Source organism: Hypanus sabinus, chromosome 6 (genome assembly GCF_030144855.1).
Source record: "Hypanus sabinus isolate sHypSab1 chromosome 6, sHypSab1.hap1, whole genome shotgun sequence".
NCBI lineage: Eukaryota > Metazoa > Chordata > Chondrichthyes > Myliobatiformes > Dasyatidae > Hypanus > Hypanus sabinus.
The window spans coordinates 159,078,441-159,103,270 of NC_082711.1; the positions used below are offsets into that span (position 1 = coordinate 159,078,441).

The window sequence follows — 24,830 nt, forward strand, 5'->3', positions numbered from 1 at the left end:
GCCTGCTTCTGCTTTTATGTCTTATGGTCTTATGGTGTATTGTGTGTGCTAATGCCACAGTAGACCAAAGAAGTTCTGCACATCAACCTGTCATTTATTTGGTTGCAAAGAACAAGCATCTGGAGATCCTCGGCAGGCTAAGCAGCAACTGTGGCAGGGAAAACTCATGTTCTGCTAGGCAAGTGAGGAGAGCTGGTTGTATTTTTGTTGCAGAAAGAAGCCGACGGTGTTAAAGACCTTCCTGGAGGCGCACGACCATCGTGAAGGAAATCGGAAGTTGTCAAAATGGAGATATGCTTCATAGTTTGTCACTTGGCCAATCCTTAGGGAGGTTAGAATCAGAATCGGGTTTGTTATCACTGACATGTCATGAAAATTGTCATTTTGTGGCAGCAATACAGTGCAATACTTAAAAATTACTGTAAGTTATAAACAATCAATAAGTAGTGCAAAGAGTGCATAAAACAGTGTTCATGAATTCATGGTCTGTTCATAAATCTGATGGCAGAGGAGAAGAACCTGTTCCAAAAATATTAAATGTGTTTCTTCAGGCTCCTGTACCTCCTCCCTGAGGGAAGCAATGAGTAGGGAGCATGTCTGGGTGCTGAGCGTCCTTTAAGACAAGATGGCGAGAGCAACCAAAAGCAATGCTTTGCAGACAACTCACAAAACTACAAGGTACTCTTGTTCAGCCTTTCACAACCTTTGTGCCCCGGAGGAACCCTTGAAATAATTGTCAGGTCTCAGGGAACTCCTGCGTAAAAAAATTATTATATCTGCAGCTCGCGGTATGATAATGTGTAAGTTGTAGATATAATAATCCAAAAATAATTGTCAAAGCTCTGATGAATTTTTAGCCAACTTTTCTTGGGAAAAAAAACAGGTAGTTAAGCTTGAAATAAATCTTTTCCTTTTCCTTTCATTAATTTTAAAAACTCATAAGGCAAACATAATAAATTTCTGTTAAATAACTGGCTTAAGCCAAAATGGGGTTTAATTTTTCTAAAGGTAGGCTCGGTAGATTTAATTTAAATAAAGGTTGTAAATTGATTTTAATTAATACTCGATCTCCCCTCCAACTCTCCAAAAGCCAATGCAACACTAGCTTACAGACCCACAAGAAAGAATAACATCTATCCCAATTGGTTAACAAATGAATACAATTCTCATTATCAGTAATTATAACCCAAACATGCTGCAAGAGAAAGCAGTCTCTCTCCAGTTAACATAACAAAGAAGCATTTTTACTTTTAACTTAACAAAGAAGCCATTTTGATTAACATACGCAGTAACATAAAGAAGCAAAATCTTATACTCTCCCCCCAGCAACAAAAATCATGCCCTCATTTTGTTAACAGAGTTCCCCAATGCTCCTTGCAAGACACAAAACCCAACCCAGGTGCATAAAACAGTGACATAACTTCCCGGGGTGGTAGAGATCACACTCGGTTCTCCCGGCACTGCATGGGTCAACCACTCCGGGGTTGCCTACTCCTCTGAGACCTCTGTACCTTCTCTGCCAACCCTTCAGGCTCAGACACCACTGGGGACACCCCAGGTCTACTGTTGGACCCTCACCCTCTCCCTCACTGGGATCCCTCTTCACCTGACAGCCCTCTGTCTCGTGTTCAGGTTCCACGCTCTCTCACCACAATGCAGGCTGTATCTCAGTAGGCCTCTCAACACTTTCCCTTCTCTCACCTAACTCATTGGGGGAAGGGCCAGGAGCCTCTTCTTCCAGTACTGGGGAATTAACGAATGGAAACAGGTGCCACACATCTGAATCATTGTCTTCCGAAGCAGTATCCCTTTCCGGGGTGAGGACCGGTCCCGTCTCTTTCGCAGCGGTCTCTTCCCTTGCCCCGTGCCCTCGCAGAGTCCTCGTACTAGGTGTAACCTCCCACTCGCACTGTTGATCCACCTGCACTTCTTGGCCCTGGGGCAACAGGTGGTTCCGATGGAGTACCTTGACAGGCCGCTTCCCATCCTCTGATCTCACCCGGTAAACAGGTAGATTTGGCATCTGGCTCTCTACCGCACAGGGGGTGGCTGCCCAGCGATCCACCAACTTGTGCTTACCGGGTAGTCCTAAATTCAGTATAAGGACCCAAGATTTCTGCATAGTACTGTCCATGGAAAGGCCATATTGTTTGAGGTATTGTTTTTCTGAAGTGACATGCTTCAAAAGCAAGCATGAATTGTACTCAGTGCTCAGTACTTATCCATCAGCACCATTAACATCAGATTACCTGACCATTATCGTTCTCAGTTTGTGGGAGTTTATGATGCAGAAATGGACCACAGCTATTTCCGCAACATAACCTCTAAGGAAAAGTAAAATTGCAGATGCTTGAATTTGAATGAAAAACCAAAGTGTTGGAAAGACTCAGGCTATGTCCACACAACACTGGATAAATCCGTAACTGAAGCTTTTTCTCTTCATTTTTACCCTCCGTCCACACACTAACACGGCGTTTTCGTCCCCCAAAACTGGAGCTTTTCAGAAACGCTTTCCAGGGTGGGTATTTTTGAAAACGCTGCTCGGGCAGATCAGTGTGAACGGGGTAACCGCAGACTTCTGAAAACGCTGTCAGACGGCAGCACGCCATTTCATTGTTTTCTTGAACGTAACCTAACAATTTCAGAACAGACGGCAACGAGCCTGGAGCCAGAAGAGTTAGAAATGTACTCACCAAATACTTTGACCCATAACTTCCTGAATAAATAAGTATAGTCACTTTGCCCTGTTTTCTGTCCTTGCTCGTATGAAGGTGGTTTACCTATTTATGCAAGTACTTCTCTGACAATAGATGTGTAACAGCTTAATGTAACATTGTATGGAAATACAAGATAACACTGATGCAGACGTCTTATACATTTAACAAGGTGCTTTATTAATGCAACAGAGTTACTCAGTTTTTCAATGTTTGTCGTCAGCTGGATCCATCTGTCTGTGAATTCCCTGTCGATTGCCTCCGTACGCTCCAGTATTTTTTTTTACTTTTAAGTTCTCCTGCACGAGAGCCAACAGCTGTCCGTCATTTTAAGTTTTTCTCGTCTGTAACTACACAAATGCACACTTTTACGGCAAGATTCAACACCAAACATGTCACTTGTTTTCGGTAGATGTGTCCTGCGCCTGCCCAGTAGGAGGAGATTCGCTGAAATCTCCGTTTCAATGCGGACAGAGATACTTTCAAAAACGCATATTGTTTTTACGCGAAAACGGCGTTTTCAAAATTATTCGGTCTAGTGTGGATGTAGCCCCAGTTAGAATTGAGAAAAGGCCCCTGACCACAAACAGTACCTTATTTTTCTTTCCACAGATGCTGATTAACTGGCTGAGTTCTTCCAGCCTTTTTGTTTTTAAAACATTTATTTTGTTGCAAAGAACCTGAGATCATCAACATTACAGCATAAATATATTTTATTTTCAAACAGTGAGTTTAAATATTAACCTTATACACTCAGGCTAAAGGACAAGGCTCTGGACAAGAACACAGTTAATTAATGGGGTGTATTTATTGTTGAGGTCTTTGCAATAGGTGGTGTGTGCTGATAATAATCTTAACTGCTCTACCGTGGAGCAGAGATTTTTGCTTACGGGATATACTAGAGTTAAGAGCAGTCAAAGTGACATAAATCACCTTCCCTTGCAAAGCAGCTGCACTCCCTCTTCCTGAAAACTGATTAGGTTCTCATCCTGAGCCACGCCCCTTTTCTCAGACCCAGTGGCCTGGGAACGCTCGGCATTTGCAAGTTTCAGAATCAGAGATGTGACTAACATCTTCGCTGATCACTGACCCAGGACACCACAGGGTAGAGCAGTGAAGCACCCCCCCCCCCCCCGCCTCACTAACTACTCCAAGGCCCTGACCACCTCAGGAGGATGGGGGTGGGTAGGAGGGGGATGGTATGGGAGGAATATCCTTGGAGCTAAAGGAAAATTTATTGCAGAGCTCATTCAAATGAGGGAGCATAACTGGCAGCCTGCTTACTCACAGTTGGCAAGTTGTGCACGTAGACCATGTGACATTTCCCTCCTGCCCAGTGAGTAAACAACCTGTGAAGTCAAGTCGCACTAGCCAGCCACCTCAGCAACCAGCTGTGTTCAGCCAATTTTCACCATTATCCACTAATCCTCTCACCTGATAATCCTTTCATCTGCTCTCTCAGTGACTGATCTGGTGTTCGTACTGTTAATTTTCAGGTAAATTTAAAAACTCTGTTAGCAGAGCAAACATAGACAACCTGGGTCTAACTTAATCCAATACACTTTGCAGTGATTGGCTTTAAATCAGAGTTCTCTGTGCATTGCAACATGAGGTCACAACGACACCAGTTGCGTTTTAAACTGTTTCTTCTTACTTTGCAAGTGACTGGCCAAGTAGAAAGGGTGTCAAAGAAGGTGTACTGGGGCATACTTGCCTTTATCATTGGGGGCAGGGGGTGGGTGCTGAATATAAAAGTCAGGAAGCCATGTTGCTGCTGTATAAGACTTTAGCTTGTGCACATTTGGAGTATTGGATGCAATGCTGGTCACTGGATGATGGATGAATGTGGGGGCTTTGAAGAAGGTACAGAAGAGATTCACCAGGATTAGAAAATATTGGCTATAAGGAGACTTAGTGGACTGTTTTCTCTGGAATGTTGGAGGCTGAGGGGGGGGACCCAAGATAAGTATATACAATTCTGAGAGGTATATATACTGTATGATAAATGCAGAATCTTTCTCCCAGGGTAGAAATGGCAAATGCACAAGGGTATAGGTGTAAGATGAGGGAGAGAAAGTTGGAAGGTTTATAAGGAAGGGTTTTACACAAAGTAGGAGGCGACTGAAACAAGCTACCATGGAAAGTGACCAAATTAGATCAATTTAAAAGGTATTTAGATAGGACCATAGAATGAAGGCATGTAAATCATCTGTAGATTAGTCTGGATTGGCAAAATAGTCAGCACAGACCTTCTGGGTCAAGGAGCCTGTTTCTATACTGTACTTTCTTACGTTCTAAATTCTAATTAGGAGGTAATTTGCATGGGTTACTTATTGATAAATAACTTACACTTTGGTAAGATTAGCACTTGACTGCTTAGGATGAAACACTAGAAGCACTTCACACAACGTAGAGTGAATTGGGTGATGAGTAAATTTTATACTGGGCCTATAGATTTGAACTGGGGTAAAAAAAAGCCGATGTAAGTGGATCCTCAACATTTTAAAGCAGATGAGGTTGTGATGAAGCAAGATCTGAATGAAAGAAAGAATAGGCAGCCACAAGGAGCTGAAGAATTCTATTCACAGTCCTACAGTTCTCCGTGGCCGCACCCCTCACCTGAAATGTTTTCCTCTCCTGATCATGTATTCCTAAATGGATTTTGACTGTAAATGCTACCCATGAGAGTTATAATAACTTGCCTGTTAATAATTCCCATGCTACCTTCTGCCCCCACTCTCCTCTGTTCCCCCTTCACCCCCACCCCTAGTGCCTACTCTCAAGTGTTTGTGTCCTCAGGAGCTCAGGCACAACTCATCCGCTGTTTGGTGGGATAGATTTAGAGTGAGGCTGAATGGTCCATTGCTGATCTCAGAACCCTAGGTGATAATCCCCCACCCTGCTGAACCTGACCCAAATGGATTAGTTTATTGGCTTTTCAGTCAAGTTGTAAAACATATGTGAGTTTGACTCTAAATTTTTGATCTATAAGTCAAAAATAAACAGTAAGGTCAATGGAGGGCACAGTATTCTGGGGCCTGGGCACTACTTTATGGATTTGTGGACTGTAGTAAGGGGACACCAGATTGCAGCCACCAGATTTGAATTGATATACTAGGGGTATGAGAAGCAGGCAGCAAGATGAGTCTGGGAACAGGAAGAGAGGGCAGGACATAACCAGGGGAGAGAGAAGGTGATGTGAATGAAGAGTAGTTGTGACTCTAGAGATACAAGAGGCTGCAGTTGCTGGAATCTGGAGCAGCGCGTGAAATGCTGGAGGAACTGAGAGGGTCCGGCAACATCTATGGAGGGAGACCTGTTTGGTGGAGAGCCTTCATCTAGGATGTAGGAATGTAAAACAGAATTTTTCAGCTCCTTGAGCCTATATTTTCTTTAATTCAGATCTTGGTGGATCACAACCTCAGCTCCTATTACCCGGCTAGGGTCCGCTTACATTGGCTTTTCACCTTCATTCAGCTCTATGGGACTTAGTCTGAAGTTGGCGCATCACTTAATTCTGAATTCCTCTAGCACCTTGTGTGTAGCTGTGACCCTGATTATTTCTAATGTCTCCACAAAAGTGAGCTAAGCTAATCAGAGTGTACCTCTGGTAAAACTGATGCACGAGCACAAAAACTTGGTTTGATGCATGGTCCATAGAGTGATCTCCAGACCAATGGTCCTACTTACTTAAGAGCAGTTTGGACTTAATAACCACTTCATCAGCATAAACATCAAACAATCCTGAGGGATACCATGTGAGAAAATTAAAAACCCATTGCCTGCAGCTTCACCTATACACACAATCCTCAGTAGGAATGATACCACCTGTAATGAGCTCTTTGGGCTTGTGCAGGGCACCGGAGAGCATTGGGCTCCAAGGTTTTTAGAGCACCTGAAGGAGTTCATTGGTGTTTAACGAGAGTCATTAATCATTTAGAGCTCCTGGCATTTTTTTCTCAAGCGACTTGCTCTTTGTAACGCAGTCTCCTGGTGCTTTCTATTTAAAGTTATCGGATTTATTTTGATTGGCTCGGACATCCAGTTGTTAAAGTGGGCGCCCAATTAGCACTAATTGTGGGGTCCTGGTTTTGAGAATGTTAAGTCTCACGGTGTCGCTCAGCCGAGCCAGTGTTTGTTGGAATTCCTATGAATAAACTTTGGTCACTGTCTCTACAGTGGAGTCCTCCACACATGGGTTCTGACATTTCCAGCACACATCATGACAATCACCATTTCACCTCCTGCAACTGCCTTTCTTAACACTGCAGTGCTTCAAGAAGGAAGCTTGCCACCACACTTCAAAGAAAATGCAGAGGCATAGTCCATAAAAGTTGTTCTTCCAGCAATGTCAACTTCTGTAAATGAATTTTAATAAGCCCAGAACATGACACCTACACCTCCACAACGTGGCATTAAATGTGAACTGTGGATCGCTGGTAACATCTGAGTGAATATTTGGAAATGTTAAAGGATTATGCAGGTTGAATTATTATTTCATTTGTCACAAGTGCTGACAGTTTATTTGCTGTGCACATGACAGCTGAACAATAGGCCTTTTTAAATATTTTTCATAAATATTGAAATCTTTCTGACATTCTCCAGTGAATAATCAAGCCAAGGCACTCTTTTGCTCATTCCTGCCTAATGTAGTAGTCAGGTGTGAGATATAAATTGACATTCTGGTAGTCAATACCTGTCAACTGTATTGGGCATGGCAGAGTGCAGAGCCATGATGCCTATCTTGTAGTTTATGATTTGGCTATTCATAGTACACGTGTTTGTTGGCGACATAGAAGCACTGGCTTGTTTTTAATTTTCAGTCGTACATTACGTTTCCATGTGGTTTATGGTTTAGCCCAGGTGCCGGAATATTCTGAGATGTTAGATTGGCTTTTCTTCTTCAGTTTTCTAAGCTTCCTCAGGCTGGAGACAAAGTTAACGTTGGAGAAGTAAATATGTTCAAAAGGACATGAGTTGTTGAAAGATGCTGGCAAAGGTCCTTGGTAGGCAAGGATTATTTATGTTCCCTCGATTTGCTGCCCATAGACTGAGGGCATCACATTAAATGAACAGGTAGTGATTGGGGATGGCACAAGCAGTCAGGCTGCTGGGCTTACACAGACCAGAAAGCAGCGCAGCCCAGTACAGGCTCTTCATTGCCAACCTCTATAAACCTACTACATAATCTACACAGCACATAACCCTCCATTTTTTCTTATATCTATGTGCCTCTCTCCAAGAGTCCCTTAAATGTCCCTATTGCATCAGTCTCTACCAGCATCCCAGGTAGTGCATTCCAGTCACCTCCCTCTCTCTCTGTGTAAAAAGCCTACCTCTGACATCTCTCCTAACCCTTCCTCCACTCACCTTCAATGGATGCCCTCCAGTATTGACCATTGTCACCCTGGGAAAAAGGATCTGGCTGTTAACTCTGCCTATGCATCTCATGATCTTATACACCTCTGTCGAGTTGCCTGTCTTCCTCCTTTGATCCAAAGAGGAAAGCACTAGCTTGCTTAACCATTCCGCATAAGACATGCTCTCTAGTCCTGGCAGCTTCCTGATAAATCTCCTCTGTACCCTCTCTAGAGGTAGCCAGAACTACCCAAGTGTGTCTACAGAGTTTTATAAAGCTGCAACATTACCTTGTGGCTCTTGAACTCAATCCCCTTACTAATAAAGTCCAACACACACCTTTTTTTTTAAACTTTTTTTATTGAGTTTTCAAACAATTACAGAAATAAAAGAAAATATATGAGAGAAAAAAAATATATATATACCCTACCCCGCTCCCCTTAATCCCTCCCCCCTAACATCCCCATATAAAAAAGAAAGAAAGAAAGAATGCCTGGATATCGGAAGATCCCCACATGCTCCATGGAGTTCGTAATAACTTTAGTATATTTATTAATTTATTTCCCCAAATAACCAATTATTTCATCTTCGGAGCACCTATATATTTAATCCTGTCTTTTGTAAATAAGGGCGCCAAATTTTCAAAAATGTTTCATATTTATCTCTTAAATTGTAAGTAAATTTTTTCAAGTGGAATACAGCCATAAGTTTCCTTCTTCCAACGATCTATACTTAAGTATGTATCCGATTTCCAAGTAACTGCAATAGCCTTTTTGGCTACTGCCAATGCAATTTTTATAAATTCTTTCTGATATTTATTCAATTTGGGTTTCGGAACACACGCCTTCTTGACCACACTACCAATTTGGGTGGAAAATCTGAAGGATCTTGACTTGGACCCCAAAGGTTCCCCTGTTCCTCCACACTGATCCACACAGCCCATTCGGTTCAATGAGAAATGCCTTCCATCATACTAGGGTCTAAAGATTAATCCTTAAGACAACTGACTGTGGTACAGTGGACACCTTTTCACCTGATTTTACATTCTCACGGAAGTTCACATTTTTTGCTACAAGTTTATACGTCAAAAATAACATCTTGGACTTGAAAGTTCTATAAACAAAACAAAATGGTCAGTTGTACGCATAACTAAGTGAGTTTGATCTGCATGTAAGTGTCGACATAGTGATGGTTAATTTGAGTCGACGTGTGCTGTGCATCCTCAGTCCTTATAGTACTAAATGAATATTTCATTTTGTAATATATGTACGGGTCATTAGTTTACAGTTTGCCACAGGTCTAATCTTCTTTTATTTTGCCTAATATCTCATTCCGGACAGATAGTGATTTCAGTCATTAATTTGCTCCAAATTTGTATTAATCAACATCTGACCCTGATGTATAAACTACAACCTTAGTAAATCAATGAAAGTGAGCAATGTACACATACAGTCAGGTGGAATCTGCCGGTTGTTAAGCAGGCTTTCTCACTCTGAAACGAGATTCATTCTTTGCCATCCGTAACAAACTCCCAATGCCCATTAAAGGGATGAAATAATCTACACTGGGCCTGTAGGGCCAATGTTTATATTCAGACAAACATCTCTCCTCTAACTGCTGATTAAGTGTGACGTTGGTTTATTGCTAAAGAGAGCAAGAGTCTGACCTGTTTTTCTTAATGCTATTATATCAGTCCAGTTTTCTCTGTTAAATATTGACAACTGAAGCTAACCCCCAACAGCAAAGACTTGTATTGGTGAACGTGTGCCAAAGCGACTTCATCCCATTAAAGGCTCTCGAGGCTTTTTACAAGTCAGCTCATACGGGCTGTCCAATTGTAACAACAACTGAGCTGAGATGATCCCATTGCTAACCTGAGATTGCACGGAGAGTGGTGAGGATGGATGGACCAAAAGCATTTTGTCAAGAGGGGTGTCTCAGCCAGCAGACTAAATCTGAAAAAAAGCAAGGCTCTTCTAGTGTGTAGTGTCAATTGGTACTCAGGTGGGCTGCACTCAGTCAGGAAATAATCTGCAAGTCTCTCTCTGGGAGTGGAACATAGCAACCTTGCCAAAGAATTTGGACCAGGCTGTAGCATTGTTGGAGAATACTGAGTCTCTAACTAGGTTGGCCATCAGAATCTGCTTAGTCTCTCATAGTTGACATTGAGTATTGCAACTATCCATTATTATTTCAGAGTTTCCATGGTAATATTCAAATTTATGCCACATCTCAAAAGTTAATTATTGGGAGCATGTCTTAGCCAACTTTTCAAGACAACTTGAAAGAGAGATCTCTTAACTGAGTTGGGGTTCTCTATTATCAGCACATTTGAAATACTTTAAGCAAAAATGTTAATTCATTGGATGCAGTTCAAGGAAGGCTTACCAGGCTAATGTGTACATTGAATATATCTCACATACCACCCATTACACACATTATTTATCCCTTATAGTCTTGTGATAAAGATTAGCTTTATTTGTCACGTTTAGATTGAAACATTGAAATATCCAGTGAAATGCACCATTGGTGTCACCGTGCATCAACATACCCTGCCCACAACTTACTAATCCTAAACAAGAGAGGATTGACAGATGCTGGAAATCCAAGCAACACACACAAAATGCTGCAGGAACGCAGCAGGTCAGGCAGCACCTATGGAGAAAAGTACAGTCAACATTTCAAGCCGAAACCCATCAGCAGGACTGGAGAAAAAAGCTGAGGAGTAGATTCAAAAGGTGAGGGGAGGGGAGAAAGAAACACAAGGTGATAGGTGAACCTGAGGGGGGAGGGATGAAGTAAAGAGCTGGGAAGTTGATGGGTGAAAGAGCCAAAATTCCCTGGAAGAAAGAAGCCGGGGTGGTGGGGGGGGGGGAGGAACACCAGAAGGAGGCAATGGGCAGGCAAGGAGATAAGCTGAGAGAGGGAAAAGGGTTGGGTAATGCTGAGAAAGGGGAGGGGATTAGGGGGCATTATTGGAAGTTAGAGAAATCAATGCTGATACCATTAGGTTGGAGACTACCCAAACAGAATATAAGTTGTTGTTCCTCCAACCCAAGTGTGGCCTCATCACAACAGTGCAGAAGGCCATGGATAGACATATTGGAATAGGAATGGGAAGTGGAATTAAAGTGGGTGGCCACTGGGAGATCCCACTTGTTCTGGGAGATAGTGCGCAGATGTTTGGCGAAGTGATCTCCCAGTCTACATTGGGTGCCACCAATATTCAGAAGGTCACACTGGGAGCACCAAACACAGTATATGACCCCAACAGACTCACAGGTGAAGTGTCGCCTCACCTGGAAGGACTGTTTAGGGCCCTGAATGGTAGTGAAGGAGGAGGTGTAGGGGCAGGTGTGGCACTTTTACACCTTAATCCTTTTTGGAATCTTTTTGGAATGTGGGAGGAAACCGGAGTTCTTGCAAGAAACCCCTGGGTGTCCATTCTCTAGAACTGGGGGTCACCTTTTAAAACTAACTGGTCACTAGTTTAATGCAGAGAGGGTCTTTGCAAATTTTCAAGGACAGTGTAAGAAAGATCTCTGAATACTTTTACACGAGTGATTCATTCTTTATAAGCAAAGAGGTGGAAGGGTAGATAGGAGTGTGGAGTTGAGATCAACCATGATCTTATTAAATTTCCAAGCAAGCTTGATGAACCAAGATGCCTATTCTTGCTCTTAATTTGTCCAATTGCATGTTTCCATAATGTTAGCTACGAATTGAAAGCAGTCACATCTCTCTTACAACATTGCATGTAACAGAAGTGCAACAAGAAGGTTAAGTAGGCATACTTTAAAATATAAATATTACAGTAGAAAATTAAAATAAATGTGTGTATTAAACTGGCAATTGCAAAGGTATGTTTGGACAAAGGCTACCTGGAATCCAGGCTTCCGCTCCACACTCGAAGGTTGGAGATGTGGACAGGTGGCGAAGAACATCTGTGAATGGCAGGCTGGTGGGTCCCCGGATTGGAGATCCGTGTGAGCTGGAAGAATGAAGAGGCACAAGACCCCATCATTCGGAGCATCCGGGGTTCAAGCCCCATCATCAGTTAGTCTGGGGGGGGGGGGTCGATACCAAAGATCAAAACCAGGAACTGAAGCCCCAGTGGCTGAATCCTGGAGACCGGGGGGGGGCAGTCATGGAGTTGGTGGACTGTGTTTGAGTGGGTGGAGAGAGGAAAGGGGCTTGTTTTGCCGTTGTTATTTGTTGCTTGTTGTGTTGGTTTGTTGTGTTCTGTGTTGTCCCGCTGACCATTGTAAGCACGGAACACTGGTGTGTCAGAATGTGTAGCAACACCTGCGGGCTGCCCCCAGCGCAATGTGCTGGTTGTGATCTCAAACGACACATTTCACCGCATGCTCCGATATACATGTGACAAATAAATCTTAATCTGAATCTGAATGTCTATTTCATTCAATTCTGATAGAGAATTTCTCTCTCCCTACCACCCAAAACAAGCTTACTGCTCTTCTGAAACAGGTTAGCAAAGATTAATCTGACCAAATCAAACCCTCTGCCCACAAGCCAGCCCACTTTTATGCACCTGAGGTTTTATTAATGTCTCTGTTAATGGATTAACTCATGCGGTAGTCAGCAGCAGTGAACCAATCTGTTAGGCCGACAATAAGAAAAATCATTCCCAATTCTGATCAAACCAGGGACTATTGAAATGAACACAGGGGATCAAGGAAGCAAGAGAAGAGGAACATGATGTGTTACTTTGATTACAACAAAACATAAACACTATAAAGAGGGTGGAAAACTAACTCCTTAAAATGGCACATCTGTTTGTGCTGTTCTGCAGTGATGACAATGGGCCAGGGCAAATTGCTATTTGCTATTGTCCCAGCACGCTTTTATTAGTGAGCGTAGACATTCGCTGTACTCTGAAAGCTTTAACGGTGAGGCAGCATTTCAACAATAAACATTAAAAGGCAGTTCAAAGTTATTTCATACACCCATTGCTCTTCCATACTACAAACTCCAATATTCCACCATCTGATGGTTGGGAAATTCCCATGGCCCAAAGTCCGTTTTACCCATCCACCCAGAACGTGAGCCAGGGTTCCAGCGTGTAAGTGGGTGTGTGAGCAGAACTGGTGGCCCCGACCATGGGAGGTCAAGATCCAGGTGGGTAAATAGATCAGATGTTCCAGTGTGGATCAGGAAGGGTCAGGAGTGTGCATGGAGCTGCAATTGGAGCCAGGGTCTGGGGTGCTCACGTATTTCCCAGTCCCTTTCAGCCCACTGGGTTTAGTAGAAAGTTTCTTAAATTACCATGTAAGATGTAACTGAAGTGAACTACAAGCATGCTTGCGTATTATTAGGGAAAACATCTAATAAGTCACAAAACTGCACTATATCAGATCAATCGTGAAAATATGGCAAGGGCACGTGCCACCGGCAATGACTCCATTGGGCCCCCTGCGCATGGAGGGCTCTCGGTTTGTCTGCAGGCTTTCAGGCGTGCATGCTTCTGTCCCCTCAGGCCAAGTTCATCGCTCCCGCACTGTAGGTTTCCCAGAATGTACTAACATGACTCAGTAAAAACATTTAATCAGGCTACTCCGTTGTCAGTCTTGCTCCATGTATATGTAACAAAAAACCTGCTGGTCCAACTTTGCCAAATGTGAGACAACATTATCTCACAATAATGTTGAGATTATTGTGCTCAACATTTAAACATTCAAAGGTTCAAAGAACTCACACAAAGTGCTGGTGGAACACAACAGGCCAGGCAGCATCTATAGGGAGAAGCACTGTCGACGTTTCGGGCCGAGACCCTTCGTCAGGACACTCAAAGGTTCAAAGGTTCATTTTATTATCGAAGTGTGTACGCAGAGTGCAACTCTGAGATTCGTCTTCTCAAGGTAGCCATGAAAGTACAGAAAAATCATGAAATTTGTTGAAGGAAAAGTCATCAGTCCTCCCCCCCCCACATGAAAAAGAACAAGAAACAAAACTGTCAGCTAAAACTTCAAACCCTTAACCCTCAAGCTCCTCCATGCAAAAAAAATAGCAACAATAACATCAAACTCCCAACTCTCTCGCATACAAAAATCTAACGGAAAACCACCAACAAGATCATCAGATCTTAAATCCCCAAACCCTCCCTCACTCTAAAAAGTAACATAGCGCCTACCCGTCAATTGACAGCAAGAAAGCAAACACAGCAAAAGGAGATCGATATAAACTGCAGTCCACACCAATAATCACACATCTCAGAATTTCAAAAACATATGTCTCTGAATTTAAAAGCTTGACCTTTAGTTCATAATATTTATCTAGGGCTATCACCTCCGTAACCATGATGTAGGAGGGTGTGTTTTCAATTTGCATTGTAATCTGTGTTGCGAGTTTATTACGTTTATTATGGTAGTTAGTCACATGGGTCGGGGGACGTGGTTAAATGAGGGAAATAAGTTACATGTTTGTGCTTCGTTCTGGGAAGATTGGTTCTGCAAATTGCTGGGTGTTATCTTTTTGCTGACCACTGAATTAGGACATTTAAGTCCAATACTTCAAGAGTGTAAGTCCAGTTAGTTGCAAATAAAGGATTAAATACAGTTGTTCAACTTTTTGGAACAGTATTATTGGATTGGCGCGTCATACAAGGATTACAACCCACCGTAGGTCGCCTGCAGCGGCTTTGGTTTGTTCGAGTTGCCACGACACATGCCTTACATTATAGAGCCACACAGCATGCAATATAGGCCCTTCAGCCCAACTTGTCCATGCCAGCCCAAGTATGCGTTTGGATCTTGACTATGCAGCTTTCAATTCTGTTGTTCACAAGAGTATTTCTGCCTCAATAGAAACAAGAGCCTGCTCATAGATGATGCCATGGTACATACAAGTGTTACTGCTAGTAGAACTGCTGCCTCACAATACAGTAAACAGGTTCAATCCCCCGGTACGGTCTCTGTGGAGTTTATTACTTCCCCAGGTACTCTAGTTTCCTCCCACCTTCCAATTATGTTGTTGTTGGTAAGACCGAAAGAGCATAAAACATAGGAACAGAATTAGGGCAAGGTGACCTATGCGTCTGCTCCACCATTCAATCATCGTTGATCCGTTTTTCCCCTCTTCAGCGCCATTCCCCGTCCTTCTCCCCATCATCTTTGATGCCATGTCCAATCAAGAACCTATCAATCTCTTCCTTAACTACACCCAACAACCCGGCCTCCACAATTCCACAGATTCGCCACACTCTGGCTAAAGAAATTCCTCCTCACCTCCATTCTAAAAGGATGCCCCTCCGTTCTGAGGCTGTGTCCTTGGGTCTTAGACTCTCCAACCATAGAAAACATTCTCTCTACATCCACTCTGTTGAGACCTTTCAATATTCAATAGGTTTCAATGAGATCACCCCTCATTCTTCTGAATTCCAGTGAGTTGAGGTCCAGAGCTAAAAAACGTTCCCAAAAGTGCAGACCTTACAAGAACATTGACACGTCTGCAAGGCAAATGATTTTGCACCCTACAAGAATCCGTATTTCTCAGCATAGAACTTATTCAAAGCAAATGAAGCCTTGCACATGGTGAGACCTTTGTGGTATAATCGTCAATTCACAGCACTGGGTATGCCATATGTGGTTAAAGTGCTTTGAGGATTACAATGGTATAACATGAGAGGGTCAGTGCAAGCTGTGCATATAATTCCATCGCGTCATTCACCTGATTGCTGTTCAAAGCAGCAGAAGAAACAATACAATGTAAAGTTCAAATTGTCCTATTTCTTTGGAAAACGTCTGCAGATGTACACTGATAGGCTGTCTATATGTTTTGCAAAGCTCAGGCCATCAGCTGTGAAGAGGTTAATATTCGTTATGTGCTTGTGAATTATCACTGAATTGAACCTAGACCAATGAGTTCTGGCTTCATGTGACCTCATGTACATAATAACAGTGTACAGGACCCAAAGAGCCAATAAGTCCTATTCCTAACAGGGAAGCGATGAAGCCACCTGGCCACCCGTCTGATCATGTGCTTCTCTGAAGGCTCCACTGATTGGCTTAGATTTAATCGGTTAAAAACAACTGATGTTTAAATACATAAAGACAATCAGTGTACATGTGGTGTGAGTGAGCAGGCACGTGATGTACACGTCTCTGCTTATTTGGTGCACTGCTTTGATCTGGTGCTAAGTCTTGCCTTGAAGTGAACACTGAATTAAACTGGCAGACTACAATGATTTGATCTCACATTGAGATTACTCCGTTGTGTTTAATGTTATGCCAGCCTGACATTCTGTGAGAAAAGAGGTTGTAAAATTCATGAACACAAGTAAGTCTGCAGATCCCGAAAATCCGAAGCAACACACACAAAATGCTGGAGGAACTCAGCAGGTCAGGCAACATCTATGAAAAAGAGTAAACAGTCAACACTTCAGGCTAAGACACTTCTTCAGGACTGGAAGGGAAGGGGGAAGATGCCTGAATAAAAAGGTTGGGGGGCAGGAGGGGAAAGAGGCTAGCTGGAAAGTGATAGGTGAAGCCAGGTGGGTGGGAAAGGTCAAGAACTGGAGAAGAAAGAATCTGATAGGAGACAAGCTCCCAGGAAGTTGTGGGTCTGGGGTGAACACATGATTGAAGAGTCAGAGGATAACAGAGATCAGAGAGGGCGAGTAGCGAGAGTGGGTTTTACTGAATTCCTGTCGAAGGACAGATTTAAACTGTTTCAAAGTAGGCATCCCTCGAAGAGACTTTGCAGTGGAGTAGTATCACAAACACAAGAAAATCTGCAAAGGAACACACACAAAATGATGGGAGTGTGAAACAACCAAAAGTGCACATGGACTAGTTTTCATTCAATGGTCAAGAAAATTGGCTCACTAAAATTTTGTTGAACATTGCAACACACTTTACACTCAATCACTCCTACTCTGTCCCTCTGAGTAAAGTGGAAACAACTTCAAAGCCCGAGCCCTGCTTCCCAAATATTAAATGAAGAGGAGTTGTCTGTTTCCAGAACGTTTTCTGAATTGGAAGCACTAAGTTCTGTATTCATTCCACCATTTTACCTGCCTATCACACAATTGTACACCATTCTGGTGAATCATGTGAAAACTGATTGATCCATGCACCTGGCAAAAAAATCAACTGCTTAAGTGATATCTGTTGTTCAATTTCCTAAAAAGGATGGATGGATGGATGGATAGATAGATAGATATAATAAATAAATAGATAGATAGATAGATAGATAGATAGATAGATAGATAGATAGATAGATAGATAGATAGATAGATAGATAGATAGATAGATAGATAGATAGATAGATAAATCAATCAATACAGTGATTTTTCATTTAATGGGGTTATTCTTTTCCTTCCTTTTCTTGGTGCCCGGTTACCCTCCTGTAATTCTCTCTTGGCAAAGGTGCACAGTCCCTCTAAGGAAGCACATGGAAACTTCCTCAACAGTCCTCCCAAAATCACACTGCAACTGAGATTTAGAATGTGTAGTGCTCCTCTGGAAAGTTATTTCTGTCCATGCAGGTAAAAAAGAATATTCATATTTTTCTGAATGTTAAATCCCTTAACCCAATTAAATTAAATGTTAACAGTTGATCTGAATCCACAAACTTGCATCACATTAATATCTTACACTGAACTGTAATCTGTTGTGAGATGTATTGTGAGGGACATTGTGTGGCTTTATGGAACTGGTTTATCTGTTTGGGGAAAAAAGCCCAGCGTTTGGTGACTTCCTTCTGCTCAGCCTGCCTCCACCCTTTCACGGGTTTGAACCTGTCAACATCCCCCACACTCAGATGGTTCAATGGCTTTCCTTTCAGTCACAAGGAGAGAATCATCAGCAAAGGCTGCTCCACACCATTCTCTCTGCTGATCCCCTGCCCATCCTGAAGAAAACCCCACCTCCTCCCTATCACTGAGGGAGGTACAGGAGCATCTGAACCAGGACTGGCAGACTAGGTAACAGCTTCTTCCTTCAGGCTGTGAGATTAAAGAGTACCCTGCCAGCACTGAGGTCCCGTCACTAGGACAGTGAGATGTTTACTGTTTACAGTTCTCTGCTTGCCTTTGCTGCTGACTACAAGCATCTTGAATTATATGTTATATCTTATTTTTGGTATTTTTTGTTGAATGTGCTGTGTATGATATATGTTTTGTGGATGTACCAGGGTACAGAGGAAAAATATTTCATTTAGTTATATATATGTGCAGACAGATGAAAATAAGTTTGAAATTCTTAACAATATGTTCACCTACATCTTCAGCTTCAGTATGTCAATGTCAAGTTTATAATTATATATACAAGTTCATGCATGCACAGGTGCAATGAAATCACAGCCCTGGCTCTAATGTCCACTTCACCACCACCTCTCCTGTTTATTTTTTTACCATTGCTATCTCCTTATCCAACATCCAGATCTAGAAGATCAGAAACTTCCTCCAACTAAACACAAGGGCACTAAAGCTATTTTCTTTCTGTCCCTATCACAAATTCTGATACTTACTTTTGATTCCTAGAATTCTTACTTTTGTTTTCACATCTCTCCCACACATCACCAAAATTCAAGATTGAAGTATTGTCATTCTTCAGTGCACAAACGTAAAGGAGAACAAAATGATAGTCACTCCACATCTGATGCAGCTTAAAAACAAAATAAACATTAGAACACAATAAATATAAACACATAAGATTAACTTATATACATAGATTGATTGTATGTACATTAAGAGAAATTAGGTACAGTATTATCTGTACATAAGGTAGCCACTCCCTCTTTCTGTAATATTCTCTATAACGTAATACCCTGAGGTATCTTTGCTTCCCTAACTTTAACCTAATGGTCATCCCCAAGGTTAATAACTCCACACTAACACCCATGTTTTTGGTTCTCAATACTTCAAGTTCTGGGACTCCCCCTCTAAATTGCACCACTTCTCTGCTTTCATCTCTCAGGGCTACATTTAAAACCTACCAGTGTCTAAGTTTTTGGTCATCTGCCCTACACAGCTTAATATCAAATCTTGATTGATAATTTCCTTTAAGATATTTTGCCTTAATGGTTAATTCTATTCTTGTTCTTTATTTCTTCACATCCTTTTGATGAGTCATACTGTAAAAAAAAAGAGCAGGTCTTGTTTTTATTTGTCTCTGGCTTAACTATCATCTCTACAATTTCCAAACAGTTAAACCAAAAATGCATATTTTGATCATTAAATTAATGGTGTAACATTTATGCTTGTGGATTGTGAGAATTGAGGGCTGCATGTTGTGAACAGCTGTGGACTGGGCAAAGCATCTGAAGTTAACATGTGAGCTTTTCTTCTGTGGCCAATTAAACAAATTGCAGCAAAAAGCATTTTATTAGTATTTGCCTGTAGCCATCGCACACTGCAATAAATTTCCTTCAGGCTTGCTCTAAAACAAATTATCACATTAGCTTGTGAATGGCTGAAGATGCACTATGGGAAAGCCTCTGGGGCTCCCGCACATTTAACTGCCTGGTTCCAAACAAATCTGCCTACTGTCTGATTTGTATTTTTGTCTTGCAAAAGATTGGATGTATTCACTTTCAAACACCCTCAGTTCTTAAACACCCAGTTCCTCAATATCTGTCCGTCAAGCTATCAATGCCTCAATGTGTATCCGAATCTATGCTGATTTATAGGGAAGACTTAATCCAATTTTATTTTGGCCTCTACCATTATCTTCACATCAAATTCAGTGAAGTGGTTCTAATTATAATTCCAGTAACACAGATACATAAAAACTCCCGCTTACAGCAAATCAGGCCTGACTAAGATTCTTTGGGAGGAGTTGCTTCAGATAACTCGAGAACGAAAGATTTGGACCATATATACAGAAGCTGCCTATTTAGCACCTTGTGCTTGTTCTGCCATGAGATTGTGACATATCTGTAGTCAAACCCCATTAAATTGTAATGTCATATACCTTGTTATTTATCAGGCTCAAATTTAAGATCAACCATTGACTGGATCAACTGCTATTTTCACATCTATTTCAAACTTCCACTGCCTTTGAGTTAGAAACGTTTCCTAACTTCTGTTTTGAAGAGCATGCAAATGCAGCACCTTGCATTATCACGGCGTGTCACAAGCAGCATTGCATTCTTTTGATTTGGTCGCTTCTGCATAGCAGGAATCATGCCAGCCATTTTAGCATGAAGCATGATTCACATTTGGTGATTCACATAGCCAGTTGGTGATGTTGGGGTAGTCTGCTGTAGTTAGGGGACCACATATTTGCCAAGGATGCCAGTGAGAGCCACAGTGGCATTACAGTTAACACAATGCCATAATGGCTCGGGGCATCAGAGTTTGGAGTTCAGTTCCAGTGCTGTCTATATGCAGTTTGTACATCCTCCCTGTGAACACACGAGATTCCTCTGACAGCTCCGGTTTCCTCCCACAGTCTAAAGATATACCAGTCAGTTGGTTAATGGTTAGTGTAAGTTATCCTGTGATTAGACTAGTGTTAAGTAGGTTGGTTACAGTGCAGTGCAGCTCTTTGGGCCAGAAGGACTTTCGTACCGTGCAAAATTCGTAGGCACATATATATAGCTAGGGCGCCTAAGACTGTTGCTCAGTACTGTACTTGTCGATGTGGAGTAGAGAGCGAGTTTGTAAACCTGGCCGGAGTGAACAGTGCTGGTAATGGTGAGGGTGGAGTGCCATGGGAAGGTGTGGGACGAAGTGCTAGTGGTGGGGATGCCACGGGTGCAGACACACCCAGCCCTGAGCCACTAGGCAAGGTCATTTGATTCCAAACAACTGGTTTATTGATCCTTACAGAATGCTTATCTGCTATTTCCTGCTCCATCCCCTCTCCCTTCCTCTTTTCCCAACCATGATTCCCCCTCTCTGCCCCCTTCCCATTCTCAGCGCACAATAGAGACCCATATCAGAATCTTGTTCATCATCACTCAAATATGTCATGAAATTTGTTTTCTTTTGCAGTAACCGCAGCAGTGCAGTGCAATACTTAGACTTTTACTTCAGTACTGTACTAAAGTCTTAGGCACCCTTGCTATATGTATGTGCCTAAAATTTTTGCTCAGTACTGTAAATAAGAATAAAACTTCAGTGCTATTGTTCAAAGTGCTGACTTTTTTACATTCTCCTTAAAAGACAGACGTCACCTTAGTTTGCAGCTCATCCAACGTGCAGCATTTCAAACGGATATCCTATTGTCCATTTACGAGCAGGTTCACACATACAATGTTCCACACTCCATGACGTCAGCAGATGTGGGCCACAGTGAGTGCTCAGTTTTGTCTTTGAGACTCACAGAAGGATCGTCCTTGTTGCTGCTCTGAGAAGCTTACTGGCTGCCAATACTATTCTCATCACTGACTGAGTAAACCAAAGCCGTTGGCCTCCCAGTAGAAAGAGCCATGAGGCTAGACTCAAGAAGAACTTGATCACATTATCTCACATTGAATTCTTCGGGGTTCCAAATTTGAGGTGATGATTGGTGATCCTCAAAAGGAAGCTCATCGGCAGGTTTGGAGACAGATTCCATGATCAGCAGATTAATCATCCTGCTTGTAGTCATTGTCAAGGTTACCACGTGAATAGAACTGCAGAAAGCCAAAAGGCAGTGTTATAGAAATTGATAATGATATATCAACAGTTTTTCTAATCCAAAATATCCATTATTGTCTTATGTTTATTTAACTAGTATAGTCAGCTATTAGTGGTAATTGATGTAGGCTGAATGATTAGCATTAGCAATAAGATTCTGAGGTGATTCGAAAGAATAGGCCCAAGGAGGAGACTTCCTCAGTAGGGGAAGTCAATCTGGGGTGGTTGGTGGGGGGGGGCTCATAATCTCTGTATCTTGGAATAGCCAATTAAGATCAATACTGAAGAGGACTTTTTTAAATCCTTTCATAATGCCAGTGAATTATTGAAGTTACCTGCCCCTGAGAGACATGTGTGGTGAGTCCCTGAGTATATCTGGGGCTTGTTTCAGGGAGTCGGAGTGCAGAGGAGCTCAAGGATTGGACCATTTGTGATTTCACTTCATGGCTGATGAATGACCTGTTCGTTTCATTTCTCATGTGCTCAGGTTCTGATCCATAAAAAACCTGAATCTCCTAACATGAGGTCAATCAAAAATCCTTGCAGGAAGTACCTGAATATGCTGATCAGTTGAGGTAACCATATTTCCATGTTTTGAAGGTAACTTCCAATATGATGGCATGAATATCAATTTCTCCTTCCAGTGAACAAATTCCATCTCACCTTCCTCTATTCCACACTCTGACTTTTCACTTCTTCACACCTACCTTTTACATGAGTGCCTTTCTCCTATTATCCACTCTCCTCTCCCATAAGGTTCTTTCTTCTCCTGCCCTTCACCTTTACCACCCACCTGACTTCACCTATCACTTTCCAGCTGGCCTCTTTCCCTTCCCCCCACTTCCCTCTCCCTTTCCAATCCTGAAGAAGTGTCTCGGCCCGAAGCATCGACCGTTTACAGTTTTTCACAGATGCTGCCTGACCTGCTGAGCTTGTCCAGAATTTTGTGTGGATTTGCAGCGCCTGAAGATTTTCTTGTGCCCATATTTTCCTTAATGACTCTGTTGCAAAGTAGGTCTAGCTAGTAGCCAAAATATGCATCTAGCATACTGAGAAGAACATCAAAATCGCAGGCAAACTTTTCAAGTCTCCATTCATTTCTCTGTACACTACATGTATATTGCTATAGTCTAGGAACCTCTAGAGGCATACACATTAAGGATGAAAGACTCGCTTTATTTGTCACATGTATATCAAAACATCCAGAGAAGTGCTCGGTTTTTGAATGGAGGGTGGGGAAGATTTGAAGCTGTTCTTAGTGCCAGCATGAGACAGAAAATCCAAATTTAGTCATAGTAACTTCAAAGTGCAAACTTGAAATTAAGGACTTAAATTGAAACTTGACCGCAGGAAAAATAAAAAGGTGTTTGTGGTCATCAGGTAACTGCAAAAGTGTGACTTTGGCAATTCTCCTGGCACCATACTAGACTAAGATGTTTCACTCACCGAGGTGATAAAGAGATTACAGAATCACTTTAATCCGGCACCTTTGGAGATCATAACTACAAAACTGGAACCAGAAACTGAAAGTCAAGTGAGACCATTGCTGATTATATAGCTGGGTTGAAGAATATGTCTCAACACTACAGTGTTGGCACTTTCCTGAACTAAGCTCAGTGGGACAAATTTGTGTACAGTGTTAACAGCTGAGTAAGTCCAACCTAATGACTAAATTTAGAAATTTTAGTGTCTGAGTGTGTGTTGTGATTGCTACATCAAAGGAGATAGCTTCCAAACGTGCGAAGGAATTTCAACTAGTGCTTAATATCATTGTTAATTGTCTTCATGAACAGGAAAGATACACGAGTTTGGCATGAGAAGTAAGATTGGTGGGTAAAAATGTAAATTATTTGCAATTGTTTCAGTTGAAAAAAAGAGAAACAGCCTCAGTGTATAAGGCTCAACCCTAGACTGCAAGCCAGAATAATATTCCCAAAAGAGGTTCTCAATGAAATGCCATGACTTGTAAACATAGAACAAAAGGAAGAGATTGGTACACTATTGAAGCATGAAGAGCAGACCTTAAACAGGATATATACCATAAGTAATAATAATGAAAAAGTTTTAAAGTGTGCACTTAATAATCAGCATACCAAAGTGAACATGGATAGATATTAATGCTGTTGTTGACTGCCGGATTTGCGCAGAGATACGTATATTCAGAAGTTTAGCAAAGTTTTATTGATAAAACGTGCTGAATTTGAAAACACCGCCTAGCAAGGGATTGAAAGCCTCTAGGTTCAATCCTATTTTCAGTTCTTCACAATGTCCAGGGATTAATAATCGTTGTAGTTGACGACATAAATATACCAACTGTATTAGAGAAAGAAGGGTTCACAGAGTTAAAGTTAAATTGAAAGACTGTATGTTGTGTGGGCACTACTAAGTTAAAGTTTTCAGAGTAATGCACAAATATATTCAATGATCCCATAACTTCATTAAAGGACAAAGAAAAAGCACATTGACAATTCGCCAAGTACCAAGTCAGTTTTTTGCAAATCTTGACTGGTCTTCCTTAGGAATAACGTCCTCAATTTTGGTCATTCCAATTTAAACAATCTGTGAAATAAAATTGATGTATACATTATTTGCCATCCGCCCTCATGAGGAGAAGCTGAGAGACTAAAACATACGATGAAAAGGGGACCAGAGATAGAAGTCATGCAAGGCGGATCAGGACATACTATAAAAACATTCACTCACTGATTTTCTCCTGAGTTTCAGTCTGACACCACAGTTCATGGCAGGGTTCACCTCTTAGGTGTACTGAAGCTCAGAAGACTCTAGATGTGACTGAGCCTAGTTCAGCTGAATCTCCGAGTGAAATTTGGGAAAAAAAAGTCAATTGCCTGCGGCAACTCCAACCGTGCCCATAGGTCAGCTGCAGGGTCATCCGCAGGGACCACTGCTCATCGGTGTTTCACTCCCTTAGCTCTGGTAGATTTCCTAGTGGTGGAACAGTAGCAGGTCATCTCCCTGTCACATCTTGCAGCTTCCACTGGGGTTAGTCAGTCTCCCCAATTTCTGTCCTTCCTCCTCAGACACAGCCAAAAGCTGCCCTTTTCTGCCTCCTCAGCCAGCTCTCAGGTGGCCCTCTTGATCCTCACTCCGGTCACTGCCATGCCACAAAAGAACTTTGTCATTGATGTGCAAACGAAGCCCTGGCATCCTAC

At 42.0% G+C, this 24,830-nt stretch overlaps 1 long non-coding RNA gene across 1 annotated transcript in view; it reads left to right on the forward strand.

Annotated features, from left to right (window-relative positions):
• The first annotated feature begins 3,925 nt into the window (after window positions 1–3,925).
• The window catches only part of LOC132395107 (uncharacterized), a 40,419-nt gene continuing 19,514 nt past the window's right edge, over window positions 3,926–24,830 (forward strand). Inside the window, exon 1 of the long non-coding RNA XR_009512533.1 lies at window positions 3,926–4,210. This is a non-coding gene — a long non-coding RNA (uncharacterized LOC132395107). The remainder of the gene's footprint in view (window positions 4,211–24,830) is intronic.